Source organism: Lonchura striata, chromosome 1, assembly GCF_046129695.1.
Source record: "Lonchura striata isolate bLonStr1 chromosome 1, bLonStr1.mat, whole genome shotgun sequence".
Taxonomy (NCBI): domain Eukaryota; kingdom Metazoa; phylum Chordata; class Aves; order Passeriformes; family Estrildidae; genus Lonchura; species Lonchura striata.
The window spans coordinates 81388827-81404972 of NC_134603.1; the positions used below are offsets into that span (position 1 = coordinate 81388827).

Consider the following 16146-nt stretch of genomic DNA (forward strand, 5'->3'; position numbering starts at 1 on the left):
TGCCTTTTTAAAAACAGTTAAAAAAATATAAAATATCAGGTTTAGAGTATTCAGTAGTGTACAAATATCCAAGAGCTTTAGATTTTTTTCCTTTGTGTTCTGCTTTGTAGCTCTAAAGGGGAAAGAAGCTTTTGTCATGATTTGCTTAAAAATGAGAAAATATGAAACTCCTCTAAATGGGAGGATCACCAAGTATTTAGGGAAGTCTTCCCATTTTGTTGAAATGATGGGCAGGAGATAAAATTACACATGTAACTGTAACAAGTAAATATGTAACTCTATGAGTTCAAAATATAATATTTTATTTAAAAGTTCCTCCATAACTGTCACCTCAGTAAAAACTTCTGTTGTCTTTTCCAGAAATTATTAATTTCTTCTGATGACCTTGTATTTGTGTGTTTGAAGAGTACAGCAGAATATTGCCTGTTATGTGTATATATATATATATATATATATATATATATATATATATATATAATTATATATAATTATATGTGTACATATAATGATACATTTCTGAACCATATATATATATGTATGATTCAGAAAGACAACTAATTAGCACAGGATAAATTCTCTAACTGAGAACTAACACATGATAATTCCCTAATATTAGTGGTATGATTACACATTATTTTTGTATTTAAACCCCCATTTATTAATATGGGGCTAAATCTAAACATAAATATAAATAGCTAGTTCAAGAAACATAAGAAGATTAATAAATATGTTATTTTCAAGCCTTACACCTCTTTAGAAATTTGAAGTAGAAACTACCTGCCTTGTTTCTATGCTTGGGGTTTTTTTGCAGATTTTGTTTGAGTCACAATAATATGTTGTGGTAATATTTCAGCACTCATGTCTGCAAGATAAATTACGTGTTGCTGATGTGTAATGAAATAATGATTCTCTGAAAAAAATAGACCCTTTTTCTACTCTTTATAAATGCTACCTTAAAAAGTTAGAGTCTAATTTACTTTTCCCTAATCAAAGAAGGATAACAGATTGAAAGGAGATGATTTATACATGAAATAGCCAAAATGCTTTCTAAAAATTAGAAAGCCACAGAATTTTAGGTCAGGATGAAACATCAAAATATCATTCATTCCATAATGATAGCCTGCTATGGGTCCAGCTATAACTAAACCTTTTCAAAAAGAGTTTTGTCTACTCTGTCTCATTTAATCAGTAATATTTTGCATAATCTTGTTAATTTCTTTATTCATTTTACATTCATTTTCATTTTTGTGTTTGTGTTTGTGTGGAATTTTGTGGGGTGTGGGGTTCTGCTGGGGTTTTTCTGCTTTTTGTTCTATTTTGGGATTATTGTTTGGTAGTTTTTTGCTTCTTTTGAGTTGTTGTTTGCAGAGGTTTTTTTTGTTATTTTTTTTTGTTATTGTTTATTATGTCTAAGGCAATTGGCCATAAGCCAGAGCTACTTGTATATTAACTACTGAAACTACATTATCAAGTTGGGGATGTTTTAGGGAATAAGTAGAATCCTTTGCAAACTAAAATGAAAACATATCCAGAACTAATCAGATTGAAACTTTTATCTGTCTTAACATGACTTTTAAGTGTATAGTTATTACTAGGACATCAGAAAATGTCGCAAGATTCCCTGGTGTGGTAACATTAATACTGGACATTCCAAGGCCCACTTGATCTTTTTTCTGGAGTCCCTGAGCCAATGTGTCTTTTGCATAGAGAGGTGCCTCTTCCATGTAGAGGGCCCTTGGAGAAATCCTATATAAGAGTGTCCAAAACCAGTTATTTTAAATAATTGGTTAGTAGGGAATATTTCTAATAATCTGGCCTGGATACCTTACCAGCCAAGGTTTTGAAATATCACCTCTCTCCTCCTTTTGCATGAGTTAGGGGAACAGAACTGTGAAAAAAATTGTTCATCTACCATAAAGAATAATATTTTTATTGTCAATATTGTCACTATTATTGGAGAGATTGTCCAAAATTGGTATTTTTCATTATCAGACTACTCTGAAAAAAATATTTTATTGCTTACTAAATACATACTGAAACTGACATTGAAGGCCAGCTGAAAAATCTTTTGTTAGATGCATTTATATACAGTAAGCTGTGCTTGCATTGGGTCAGGAGAAAGTGGGAAAAATTCATATTAGCTAGAAAGAAATGTACTGATTTAATATCAGGTAAACATTTGTTTCTATTTCACAGGCGTTCAGTTTTCCCTGGAACAAGTTTTAAGACCAAATGGAACTTGAATAGGAAAGAAAGAAAAAAATTTAAAAACTCACAAAACAAAGCTCGAGGTGTATGTAGTGTAAGAGGTAAAACTATACAGACAGAAGTAAAGCAGCAACATTACTTCTGTAAGATATAAATGGAATTAATCAGAAATTAGGTGTACTAATCCCAACTGTGGGTTATGAAACCAGTTTCTGTATTGTTATCATTAATTAAACTATGCTTTCACAAGACTTCAGTTGTCCTTGAGCGTTTTCAGAATTTTTCAAGCAACTATTCCCCTCACATGCTAATTTGAATAACATCATGATACTGAAAGTACCACTCCCAGAGAGGAAATAAATGGCAGGCAAACTCAAGCTTTACCAAATGTGTCTTTCTGCAGAGCTGCTATCAGAGCCATATCATATGCTTTAAGATGACTGCTGGAAGGTTTCTTCTTTATATTAGAAATTTATGTAGAATTGTGGAAAATGTCTTCATTCCCCATTCAAAAAAAAAAAAAAGAAAGGGAGTGAAGTATTCTAAAATACTTGTTTATCTAAGCTGTCTTTCTCAACTTCACTGAGATTGTATATGTGCTGTATATATAAATATGTGTACACATGTCTTCACAGAACTAAATGTGGATATTTTGGTGGGAAGGGCAAGGTTGTGTTTTTAAACTGAAATGCATTTTTTTTGCCTGCCTATGGAGCCTTTGGATTTGTTTAAGAAAGGCTGAAACACAGATGATCCTGAAAAAGAAGGCTCCTTAACTTTGAATTACTCTAATGAAAATTTCACATTGGCTACCTTAATTGTTAAACAAACAGCTTTAGTTTTAGACTTCTTTCTATTTGAAAACATACATGTTTCTATAACTCTCTATTCCCTGCAGTTTTTCATCCAATATCCTTCCGAAATTCTCTATATCATTCAGCAACAAATTTAAGTGCCAAAATCTTTTGTTTAAATTTTCATATGTCCTTGACATGACAGTCTATCAGTGCATTCTGTGTGCATGCTGCAGGAGGTGGGATTGTAGGAACTGCAGTGCGCATGGAGCATGCAAACAAGAGCGTTACATGTTAGGATGCATACAAGAACATAGTGTAAAGAGGGAAAGCGAAGAGCATGGCAGAACTTTTTGAAGAGGTATGTAAGATAGCCCAAGGAAAAGAGCTTTAGAGCTTGATCTTCTGGGTTGAAGAGCGGGATTTCCCTCTTTGGACTAAAGATTCAATACAACAATCCACCTCAGTTTATGAAATTAAAAAGAAAAAAAGAAAAAAGAAAAGTAAATCTGCTCTGAAAAATTTGAAGTCTTCAGAAAGCTTCTTCTTTGATCTCCTGTACAACTGAGTACTCTGCAGCTTGACTGAGTGTCACTGCTCCTGCCCTGACTTTACACAGATAGCTGAGCCTGAGAAAGCAATTAATTTAATAATAAACATTTAATATTTTGAGAACCACCTTACTCTGCCATTCATGACCTAGTGTGAATTACAACTTTGGAGACTTGTACTAGGTATTGCATAAGTAGTATTTTAACTATGTGATGTCTGCAGATGTTGTTGGAAGCTGAAGGAGCATCACTGGTTGGCTCAATAGGCTTCATCTTCAGAGTTGGATATATTATCTCTTTTTGTTTATTTTCATGCAGCTTGAATCTAAACCTGGGTCTAAAAAGGAAATAGCTCTTCTCTTGTACATAAGACAAAAGGGTCTTTGTAATTCAGACCATAAGATATTTGTATGAATAAGTTCTTAGTATGACTTTTTTTTTTAAGTGCAACCATTTGATGATTATATATAAAAAAATATTAAAAAACATAAATGTTTTTTCTGATTTTATGTATTGTACAAAAAGTCAGGCATTAATAAAAGAAAATGTAGGTTTTAAGCCTACAGATTATGACATGTCATAGAAGACATATGCAACATTGTTAGTATAACTTCTTTCAAAATTTGTTGCGAGCCAGATAGATTAAAAAGGTGCTCTAAGATAAAACTACTTCATTTCTAATGTTACTAATCTCTAAGGAAATTATAAGTGTCTGTAGATTTTTTTTTTTAGATGAAGTCAGGAATTTACCCTTCTTAGGAAAGAAATATTCATTGGCATTTACAGAGGAACTGTTTTGATACAGTTTTTTTTTTTGTTTGTTTTAATCCTACAGCCAGAATTGTTGTGATGTTGAATAGTTATTTTGCATTTGCTCCTCTCATGCATATGTTAAATTCTCCAAGATGTGAATTTTTGTCTGAACAAAAATTTTATTTATATTAAGAGAAGAGTCAGGAAGCAGGAGTCATTCCTGGTTTTACTCAGACTTTTCTTGAGCACACTTTCAGAGAATGTGATATTTACTACATTTCCAACATTTGTCTGGGTTTTCTTTATTTCTAAGAGCACAACATTGTTTGGGTGAGAAGAAACATATTTCCAGTTGATTATGTGATTTTAAAATTATTATTTAAGGGGGTAAAAAAAAGTTGACCTCGTGCCAAAATAGGATTTTTATTTCTGCTGCCTAAATAGTAGTCATTTTTGTTGCCCTGAATTCTTATATTAAACTATATAGCACCACTGAACAGGGCAACCTGATAGATCATTCCTTACATGGTATAAATAGGATTTTAGCAATATGAGTAATATTTACTCACTTTAGGATGACTAAGTGAAAACTTGTATTCAGTGGGTGTTTGAAATATCAAACAATATGTTTTTATTATTTTCATTTTTTTCCCGAAAAAGAAAAAAAATATTTTTGGACTTCACAGTATTAGGTTAGGAAAAAAAGACACTGGAACATCAGAATCATACCCCTAGATCTTCTGCTGGGAAATATGGGCACTTCCTCCTGAGGTGATTAAATGTAAAGAAAACAGTCTGTTATGGAAAATGTGTTAATGAATAAACTATACATCCAAAGGGGACTATATGTGATCTATATTGACACTCTTTTCTACTGCTAGCAAGAATGTGTAATGCTTCTATTAATGATCATTTTAATGGCCTCCCAGAATTAACTATATTTATGTTACTTTCCCTGTCATTTTACACATATTGTTTTAAAGAATCATTTGTACCTAACAGTTTCTTATAGCTTTAGGGATTATAATCCTATCCTGCCTGAGTATTTTTTGAGAAGGGAGAAGGTGTCAGAGCATCTCTGTAAAGAGAAATCATCAAAATGTTAATGATAAATTACATCTGTATCGATGTATCAGCATACCCATAAGAAACACTAAGGACAGGAATATATTGCTTTAAAGTGTGAATAGTATGATTCTAACTTTCAATATAATTTGAATACTGGTACTGGAGAAAAATCAAATTTTAACAGATTTCATGCCTTAGTTTAGTAAGTGATAGCAGTGAATGAACCATCATGTCTGTGATTCTTTACACATACAGAAAGAGAATATTGGTGCTACCTATTGGAATTAGATGATAGTGAACATAGAATAGTTCTTTCTTAATCAGAAACATAGATTTTTTGTTAAAAGTAACATGCAGATTATATTGCTATTCATTTTAGTAAATCAATAAGCCTCTGTCATGCTTTGTTGAAATGCATTCTATTAAACACTTTCAAAGGGTAACTGAAAGGAAGTAGTTCTCAACTAGATTTTTCTTGTGTTAAATTCAAGATAATTCCATGGTTCAGATATATCTGTCCTACAGAAAAATGAAAAAAGTTCAAGCATGAAGCATATATGACTTTACAATAGACAGCAAAGAGCATAAGTATTTTTCAGTGAGAAAAGTAGAACTTAGAGAATAACATATTATTTCATTATACAATATCAATTTATCTAAAGCGATGTAATATAAATTCTTTTGCATGCTTTCAGTGTTTTTTAACGTATGGGACCATGTTAATGCAAATGTTATTGCTTTTACTAGAGCAATACTAGAACAACAATTGTTACACAATTTTATACAATGATGTCATCTGCAGATACTTCTTTTACATCCCATTATAGAAAAATATACTACAGCTGTTTTTAAAAGCATTTATTTCATGGATTAAACAGAGAACAAATTAAGTATATTACAAATTTAACTGTGAGTCTCTAAAAATTTGGACAGCTTAGTCTCTTTGGTAGCTATTTCAAAAGTCCAGCATATTTTCTTATTCTCATTGTTAGACTGTGTGTTGTCAGTCACAATGAAGAATGGTAGTTGTCCATGAAAATACGGAAATTGTCCATACTGTGCTGAAAAAATATCATGCAGCACTTGCAAGTATATTTTCAGGTGCAAAATGCACCAAAACCTTACATATTACACCAGGCCTCTACACGAATGTTGTTTCAAAACAATCAGCCATTAATTAAGATGTAAAACTGTTTTATTACTCTTTTCAGAACTTATGTTTTACTAGTCTGGAAGTTGCACTGAAGTAAATGGGAAAATGAGGGGTTTGTTCTATCTTAAAATCAAAAACTTACATAAGTGGCAGTTCAGGTTTTTATGGACTGCAGTGGGTCACGTTAAATCTAGAAAGACAAAAGCAGTAACACTTTAAGAAAAATGTGCTAATATGTAAAAGTTACCTGATTAAAAAACCTTGAGCTCAGAAATTGTATTTATTCTTGGGAATGCTTGTGTGAACTAGAGACATAGACAGAAAAGATTCTTAAATTTCTCTAGTTTACATACATATGGGATCCAAACAGTTTTTTTAACACCCACAAAAAGCATGATAAAGTTAAGGAAAGTTGTTTACATTCCCATTCACTTGAATTGATATGATTGTATTTTTTTATTCCTACCTGTGAAAGTATTGTCATCTTTGTGACAGCCAGGATCCCTTTGTCACTTTGTTATTGCAGTCATTGCATGACATATCTGTGGAGAGGGCTGGTGATAAGCTTCTGCTCTGAACATGAACCTTCTGACTTACACAACAAAGATGTTCAAAGTAGCAGAACTGGGATTTTTCATTATTAAAGGATTTTGAGGCACAGGTGATATTTCAAATTTATGGAAACTTTCCCTCTATATGTTGTTGCTAAGTTTTTTTACTGTATCATGTAGTATTTTTTGTTTCTAGCAAACAAGAAGAGTTCTTCCATAGACGGAGAAGGAAAATGTCTGTAAACAGAAAAAAAAAATGTACTCTCTTTAAAGACAGATGCAGAAGAGAGATGTGAGAGATCACATGCAAGAGTTTTAATCGAAATTCTATACAGAAGCAGGTTGTTTATGAATATAAACAAGAAGAAAAGTTGTAGACCACATGAAATTGATGTAATCACATTCCAGATGCAGAACCAGAACATGATTTTAAGTGTTTAATACTGAATAAGCAGTGACTCAATACACCAATAAATTAGTATTCTGATATTCAGTGTTATGATACTACTTCCTAATATTTCAAAAGTATACAATAAAAAGTCTTAACAAATAAAGTGACCAAAAGAAAAAAAAAATCTCAATAATAAAAAGCATGTATTTATTTTACCTGGAAAATGCATTATTATGCTCTGATAGGGAGTTCAAAAAAATATGGAGATTAAATCCTTTTTAAACAATGATGTATGAAGTCCTTGATGACACACAGTAGTGCATTCTTTTCAGTTTCTTCAGAATGAAATAACTTTTTCACCTGAAATAGAAGCCATTGGACATTAGCTAACCTGTTTTCTTTACACAGTCTTAAAAATGTCTCATCAAATTAGCTTCAAAGACATCAAACTCAAAAATGTGTGAATGTTTTGTGGAAGGATGGGATAAAAGGAAGCTGGAAAATTAATTATCTCTCCTTGATCTTTTACACATAATAGTTTTTCCTATTCAAACTCTGTAATTGGGTACGTAATCAGGTTCCTGGCAAAAAAAAATTTCTTCTGGCTGATTTTATGTATCTCATAAATACTACATCAGAAAATCACATATTTGTTTTTTTCACTTCACAGTATTTCTTAGGAAGAGCAAAGTAAAAAAAAAGTAATTTAGACTATCACATGAGTACACAGCAGGTTGTTTTCCCAGAGCTTAAAAATTAATGTGCTGTCTTCAGATCTTTCATAGAATAAACAGTATTACCTTAGCACTGTCAAACAAACAAGCAAACAAATGGTTCTTTCAGAAAGAGTTTGAGTATGATTACACTTACAGCTATGTGCTGCAGGGAGCTATTTCTATCATTCTCAATATCAAGAGGAGATCTATGCATAGGACAAAATTCATTGATCAGGGTTTTAGAGAACTAATAGCTTTTTCACATATTGAAAAATCCTAAATAATCCTTAGCATGACATTCCTGTTCAGTAAAAGATATACATATTTTCTTTTTGGAAGACCCTATTGTTAGCGTTCAGGAAACACACATAATCAGGGGATATGATTATATGCAGGTGCTTTTATTAAGAGCTCTGGGGATCAGGGGTCCAGACCCAAATCTGACTCCAACATGGCTTTCGAGCTGAACGTATTTTATATTCTATCATTATATAACTTACATATTAATTATTAAACTTATATTGTTCTACTGTATACATGAGTTTCTCGTGATCTTTCTTAGGTCCCTGACCACAGTTTCTCATGATAATTCTTATGATTAAACAGTAATTATATTTAATTACTAAACAATCATCACATCTAACAATTATATCATGTACTTATTTATCATGTACTAGCTACAAAGGTGCAGTTCTAGCAAGTACAAGTTCCTCATGTGCTTAGGGTATTTGTTGTTCAGGGCCTACTAAACTTATTTTTCCTGTTGACCCTAAATCCCCATGATTTTAAAACCCTTTTACTACCACTATTACCAAGGATTTTTTCCATTTTTTCTCTCTGTACTGGAAATGGAAAGAAAAAGAAGAGTTTGAATTTCTGTTTGTACACATGGAAAAAAAAAAGTCCAATGAGACTAGTGTGACCAAAGAAGAAATGAAAATCAAAATCACTTGTAGAAAGTCTGCAGAACCAGTGTGTGGAAACACACTGTTTTTACACATGCTTTTACTCTATTTTTACTCTATTTTTGTCACAAATGTGCAATGTTTTTCAGTGAAGAATAGCTTTTCACTGCATCAGTGACCTTCCAAGACCCAAAATCTTGCATCTCTTGGGTCAGAAGATATATGTATGTATTTACTGTTTTTATGACCTTGACCTCTTCAATGTCTTAAGCAAACATCCAGGCTGACTTGAGCAGGCAATGCAAGTTATGATATTGGTACCTAGGACTGCTTTTGGCATCTTTGAGGTTTAATGTGTCTGTGACTGTGTAACTGAATGCTGAGACATTTATAGACAAAGAAGAGCTTTAATTATCCAAGTGAGAGGTTTGCAGGACCTGTGCCCAAGAGTACTTCCATCAACTGAAAAGCTTCTATTTCCCATGCTTGTGCCCATCTATAGGAATGGTGAGATTTTTAGAAGTGCTTTATGCTGGCATATCATCGCCTTATTATGATTTAGTAAAACTAATAGAAGCAAATAATGATGCGTGATGAAGGCTTATTTGAGTAGCAATGTATCATCAAGACACCTGGATCAAAGCTGTCAAATTTATGGTCCTCCTGAATGGATCGAGGAATCTAAGTTATCACCATGATTACATATTTATTGATTTTAAAGTGAGATTTAGTGACAGTAATTGTGAAGAGGTACTGAAAACTAAGACCAAATATGATTTTTTTTCTTATTTTCTTAATAATTTGTTTCTGTTCAAGTCTGTGAAACTCTTAAAAACCTCTAAAACTCATATACTATGTAAAACCCAGTTACTGGGAAAAATAGAATGGTTTCTATGCCCATCACAGCATTTGCCCAAGTAAAAGATGTCTGAAATGAAAGCTTACTGCTGTGAAGAGAGCTCAGATAAAAACTTTACTAGAGTGTAATTATTTTTTTTCCATACAGAAAACACATATAATGGACATACGGTATGCTAGAAGAACAATTTGGGATTCTATTTTTCTTAAAAATATATAGTGTTCTTTGAAAAAAAAAAAAAAAAAGACAGGCTTTTTATATATAGAAATTTATTGTGTTTTACAATTACTTTTCTTTTTTTTCTTTTTCATTCCCAAGAGTTCTTTTGTTTAGAGAGAAAATAGAAGTTAATGTTGACCACTTATGGCTGCTTTAGTACATCTGATGTTGTTCCAGATATGATTGCTTATGCATCTGCATACGTCTGCCATTGCAGTCTCCCTAATGGCTGCAGAAAAGGAGCAAACTTCAGAGAAGCTGCTTCCAGGCAAACATCTTGCAAGAAAGATGTTTTTGTGCTATAGTGTTATATTGTTAAGTTAATATTGTTTCAGTTGCGTTTTTCCTAGATGATTGCAATCCAATTATTTTTCTTCTGTCTTGGAAAACTCATTCAGCAGATGGGGGAAATTGCTGTTTTCTATTTTCTTCCTCTGTTTGACAAGAGTGTGGAATAACTTTTTGTCAATTTGTGGACGCTGCTATGGTTAGAACACTTATCTCCTGGGCTAATGATTCCCTCTGCAAATTCCATCAAAATGTGTGACATTGCCCTCAGCACTGCCTTTCATTAAAATATATATTATAGCTCAGACCAAGGGAAGCAAATCAGCAGCAACTCTGACAATGTTTTTACTGCATAGATATAATGAACATTTCTGCAGTATCAGCTAGACTCTGCTTTTGCAGTATGCACCATCAAGAAAAATCTTAAATGTAGTTTTTGCTACTAATATGTTACTTTAACATTTATTTTAAATTAAATATTTTGTCTATATAAACATCAAAGGAAGTCAGTATGATTGCAGTTCTTATTAAAGGGAAGATTAAAATATTTTTACTAAGTGTGTTAATGCTCTGCCATTAATTATTTATCTCTCAACATTTTGATGTTTTTAGTGAGGCAATAAACCATTCTTTGTAACAAAAGCAATGTAACAATACATTCCTCTATGTTTTGCTAAAGCTCATACCTCCTGTTGAGCTAATTTTGTCATTCCTCTGATCTGGGCAGTCATTGGTAGACTTTACTGCGGTAGTGTTATGCTAGGTCCCTCTTGTGAAGTTAAACAGATTGACAGTGACAACAAAAAAATTAAGAACGGGAGATTCTGCTGCTTTCCTTGAATTAATGTGATGCTCTCTAAACAGAACACAATATTTATTCAAGACATAATGGTAGTGTCACTAGTATAACTCAGGCTTTGCTTCAGGAATCCTGTACAAATTATTTTTATTTTTTATTATTATACAACAGTATTTTTTTAATTTTCCACTTATTTCAAACTAAGTGTTTATGTGCATAGCCACTTCTACTCTAATTAAATTCATTAGCTTAGTGCAACAGTTCTAGATTTTTTTCAAATCAGCCTTGGATTTGAATTTATTTTATATAAGGCAATCTCTTCATAATATTTTTTGTTTCTGGAACAAGATATATCCTGATCATATATCAAGAATTCATTGGTAGTCCAATTAAAAATATTGTAAAAGTTATAAGCAGTCCACTTAAAATGTCACCCACACTACACTCCAAGAAGAAAGATTTTTCAACTAAAGCAAACAGGAGGAAGCAGTCATACAGTTAAAACACTAACAGACAGCTCTTCTGCTTTTCATTTGCCCCTCTTATCCAGGCTTTTTTCTCTTCTGGTCATGCATGGTTTCCTGGTTTCAGCTTGTTTTCCTGAGGCAAGTGCATGGGAGCATGGTGATCACTATGAGTTGCTAACATTCTGCATTCCCAGGAGAAGTAGGACATTGGCATTCTTCTCAAATTTTGGATTGAGTTTTGGTGTTTTAGTACCTATTGGTGTATTTTTTTTCCCATTGGGCCTCTTTCCTATTGTCCAGTAGTTTCTGCCTATGTTGCAGTTTCAGTTGCTTGACAAGTAGGTATTTAAATATTATTAGGTTTAAATATTTAGATGTATGAAATGGCTAAATATCAGCTAAAACAATGCAGATGTATGAAATTGATTGGTTGTGGATAAGGCCAGTGACTAAGCAGCAGCCACCTGATATTTGTGTCTGTGATTAGGCTTTAGCCACTTGATCATTTTTCAGTTACAAACAGTAACAACATTTTACTAGGTGGGTAATTAGCCTTCAATCTGTAAATTAATTTTACAGCAGTTTATATGCTAGTGCTTCAAAAAAAGTATTTAAAGATTCATAGTATGAAAATTAATATAAGAATATAAAGAATACTCATTAACTGAAATATTTGCATATATCAGCAAATCAAGCCTTTGATTAATGTAGCCCTTCTGAATTTTCTGCAGGAATTCTAAAAGAAAATGAGCTTTAAAATGGACTGATGGAAGAAAAATATTGAAGTCTTAGCAAAACAGGGACATCTTGGTTACTGTTCTGCAAAATCAGTCATATACTGCTGATATGGGATAGTTAAAGACTGAGGTACCATCATAAATCTTCTTGGATGCAACTTGCTATTAAATATGTCAAGAAGTGTAGGCCACTGGGTTGACAAAGGGGGTATTCCAGATATGCACATTTACTATTCTTTTCAGCTTCTTTTTTCCCTAAAAAATCAGAGAAATAAAGACAGGAACAATGACCAAAGGGGATGAAAGTTGAATACTTTCTGGCAGCTTGTGGTTGTGGACAGATTCAGAATATTAAACAGGTATATTCTTGTTGGAAGCATAACCAAACCACCAGTAAGCCAGCCCATCACTTAGAATAGATCCGCATTTCCTCAGGGAATTCAGAAGTCTTCACTGCCTGCAGTTCGAAGAACTGGAGATGTTGCTGTCACAGATCAGTGGAGTGAGGAAGCTCCCTGGGACTGGGACACTGAGACATCCCCAAGTGGATCATGACTGGGCTACACCCTTTCTAGGGATCTGGTTTGAAAAGATTTCCCAAAGTTGCACAAGTAAGGTCTGAACAAAACATGGGTTGGCATGCATTTGCATTGCTTAGTGACATTCTGCTTAGTGCCAAATTAATCTGAAGGAGAAATAGCTATACCAGTCCCAAACAGAGCGAAAGGCCACCACTGTCCAATTATATTTTGCTCCCTCAATATTTTTTAGAATCTATTATAGGCAGCACTGCAGAAATACACTCTCCCAAACCATGTATTTGTAACCAAAGAGGTGAATCATATTTATTCTAATTGGAAATGTTTTTGTGGAGTGAGCTTCTTGTTGTGGAGATGACTTCATAGTACAGAAAGAAAAGAGAGAAATGCACCATGCTTAGGGACATAAATCTCTAGTTAATCTAGTAAACATTGTCTGAAGTAGGGATTCCCAGGGGCTCTCTCAGCACAACACATATTGCAAATAAGCATTTGAGAGAAGTCTTGATGTATTTCTACTTGGACCAATTTGTACTAAGATGGAAGAATTAAAGAAGACAAACAGTTCCTTAATCTTTACTTTGCAGGGAAACTAAAATAGAAACAACTTACAAAGAAAGTGCCATTTTGCTATGCAAAATCCTCCTCTGTGAGTTTAAAATACAGCATTAGAAGTTTAAAGGCATAAATCAAAGTGTTATATTTCAAACAATATAAGACATATCTAGCAGGAGCTTCTTTTAGCTTTTACTTCTTTCCAGTTGTTGCCTTACAACTGCCGTTTAAAATACCCTGTTGTAAATAGAAGGATTTCAGTTATTATTAATATACAGATAGTTTTCCTCTGATTATATTCTTGCCTGTATTTTTCAGTTGAAGCTTATTGAGTAATACAATGTTTAGCAGGAATAACATATAACATATAACATATGTTGACCATGAAAGCAGCTGAGTATCTTTTGTATTTCTTAACATACTTTTAGATGCAAAAACCCTCTGACTCAAAAAAAAAATCTGTATTTTCTTCACTGATGACAAGTACAAAGAGCAATTCTTCACAATAAAAAAAAAATAGCTAAGGTTATTAATTTTCAAAATGGTCCATGTATTTTCTGCCATCATAGTGAATTTGTGAATGTGCCTTTCTGCAGTATTGTATTGGAATGGGAATGGCATGCCTATGTTATTTGCTGTTTTGGAGAACCTTACTTTTTATATTCTACAGTAATTCCTTATTCTGTGTATTTCTTTCCTAGCAATTTTTGATTGATTCATATGTTCATAATTCCAGTAATAAATTCAGTGATTTTTGCTGAGATCTTTATTTGGTATACCTGAATATAATTTTACATATACTCTTGTAGAGGTAAAAGGAGAGAAGTACGATGGGAAGCTTTCAGATATTTTTCAATTTGGATTAGTTTTGAGCTCCTTATAAGCTCATCCAATTTGTCATTTTGCTGTTGGCATTTGCAAACAAATAAAATGAGCATTGAGGGCTCATTTTATCCCAAAAAGATCCTACAATTCTAATTGGTTCTGAAAAATTAAAGTATCAGTAAGCCTATTCTAGAACACCAGAATACCTACTACTCTTATTTTTTAGAAATAAATCACTTCAAATAACATTTTGACTGTAGGAAGTTTGGATTCCTGGTGTTTTATATAAAGTGAATTTTTCCTTTGTTAATACAGTCTAAGGATAGGAAGCGATTAATTTTGCCAATGACTACTGTAAATGAAATGTGTAAGATTCTTCTGCTGTCCTATAAAAGCATGCCAAACAGACCCGTTTGCTACTTCTTTCTTTCATTAAGAAAAAAAAAAAAAAGGGGTCCACAGTAGTGACCCAGTTTTGTGTTGGTTACTCGGTCAGACCTTCACATGACTCAAATAAGTATATAGTGCATTGACTGAAGTTGTGCTGAAATTTATATGAGTTGAAAAACTCCAATTTATTATATTTCCTCCTTCTAAGCCCCCTTCCATAAAATATATAAATTATGTAAAACACCATAATTTCATGAATTTACTAGAAAAGATGAAAAATCTTATCAAACACCATATGCTTACTCCTTTTACAAATAGCAAGGACGTTTTAAAGGCAAGACAAAGACTCAGAAAAAAGAGATACACCTAGTGTGTGAGAAAATACCATCACTTCTACACCTTGTGCTTTAAGTAAAAAAAAAAAAAAAAGTTTTCTACCATACAAGTTTTATTTTCTTTCTATTCAACCCTCTATTATTTTTGAACTGAGAATGAAAACAGGAAAGTAACACCTTGCATCCTATGAATTAAAAATATCTGTTTAAAAATATTCTCTTTCTGCTTTCCTCAGGCTCTCTATCAAAATTTCATAATGACACACTGCAGATATTAAACAATATTCAGGGCAGTAGGATAAAGGTAAAAATGTATGTCTTCTTAAAATAAGAAAGTTTCCCTTCTGATTTCACATCACAGTATAACTGCACAATACCTGAGGCTGTTCATTTCTGCATTAACATCTTGTTCATATTATATTCCTCAATAAATACATTATGTTCCTAAAGTTTTTCCACAGGAAAAAAAAAAGGCAGATATACAAATCTTCTCAGTTTGTATAAAAATCACTCTTTCTTATCAAAGAACACATGTTTATTTTTGTTATAAACAGGCAATTCTTTAAAGTCAGGTTAGGAGCAGTGAGGCAGTGGGAAGCCATTTCATGTTATCTTTCAACATACCAATCTATTTACTGGGTTTTCCTTCCACCCACCCTCCACTCCCCCAACCGATTAAAACTTTACTGTACTAAAGGAAGAGTATAATATATTTAATGTGTATTTCATAGCACAAGATGTTATTAGCAATGAAAATGCTGAAAGTGTCTGTCAGACTTCATCATTTAACTATAAATAATTTAATATAAGCAAACTAGATAACTTTCTAGCTAAAAATAAACAAAATCCAAAGAAAATTACGCTTTGTTGTGGGATAGAGTAATTCTGGACAAACATCTACCACTGGCACAGTGTGCAGTTTCCTTTCACAGTAAATGATGCTGTCCTTGGGGTCACAGAGGAAAATGTAGGTGGGACTGAAATACCACCATTGCAGTGGACAATACTCAGTGGGAATGCATCTGGTTTATTGGTTAGGACAG

General features: G+C 32.8%; 1 protein-coding gene across 8 annotated transcripts in view; it reads left to right on the top strand.

Annotated features, from left to right (window-relative positions):
- The window catches only part of CDH18 (cadherin 18), a 526665-nt gene that overhangs the window by 369576 nt on the left and 140943 nt on the right, over positions 1 to 16146 (top strand). The gene's annotated exons all lie outside the window — the stretch shown is intronic.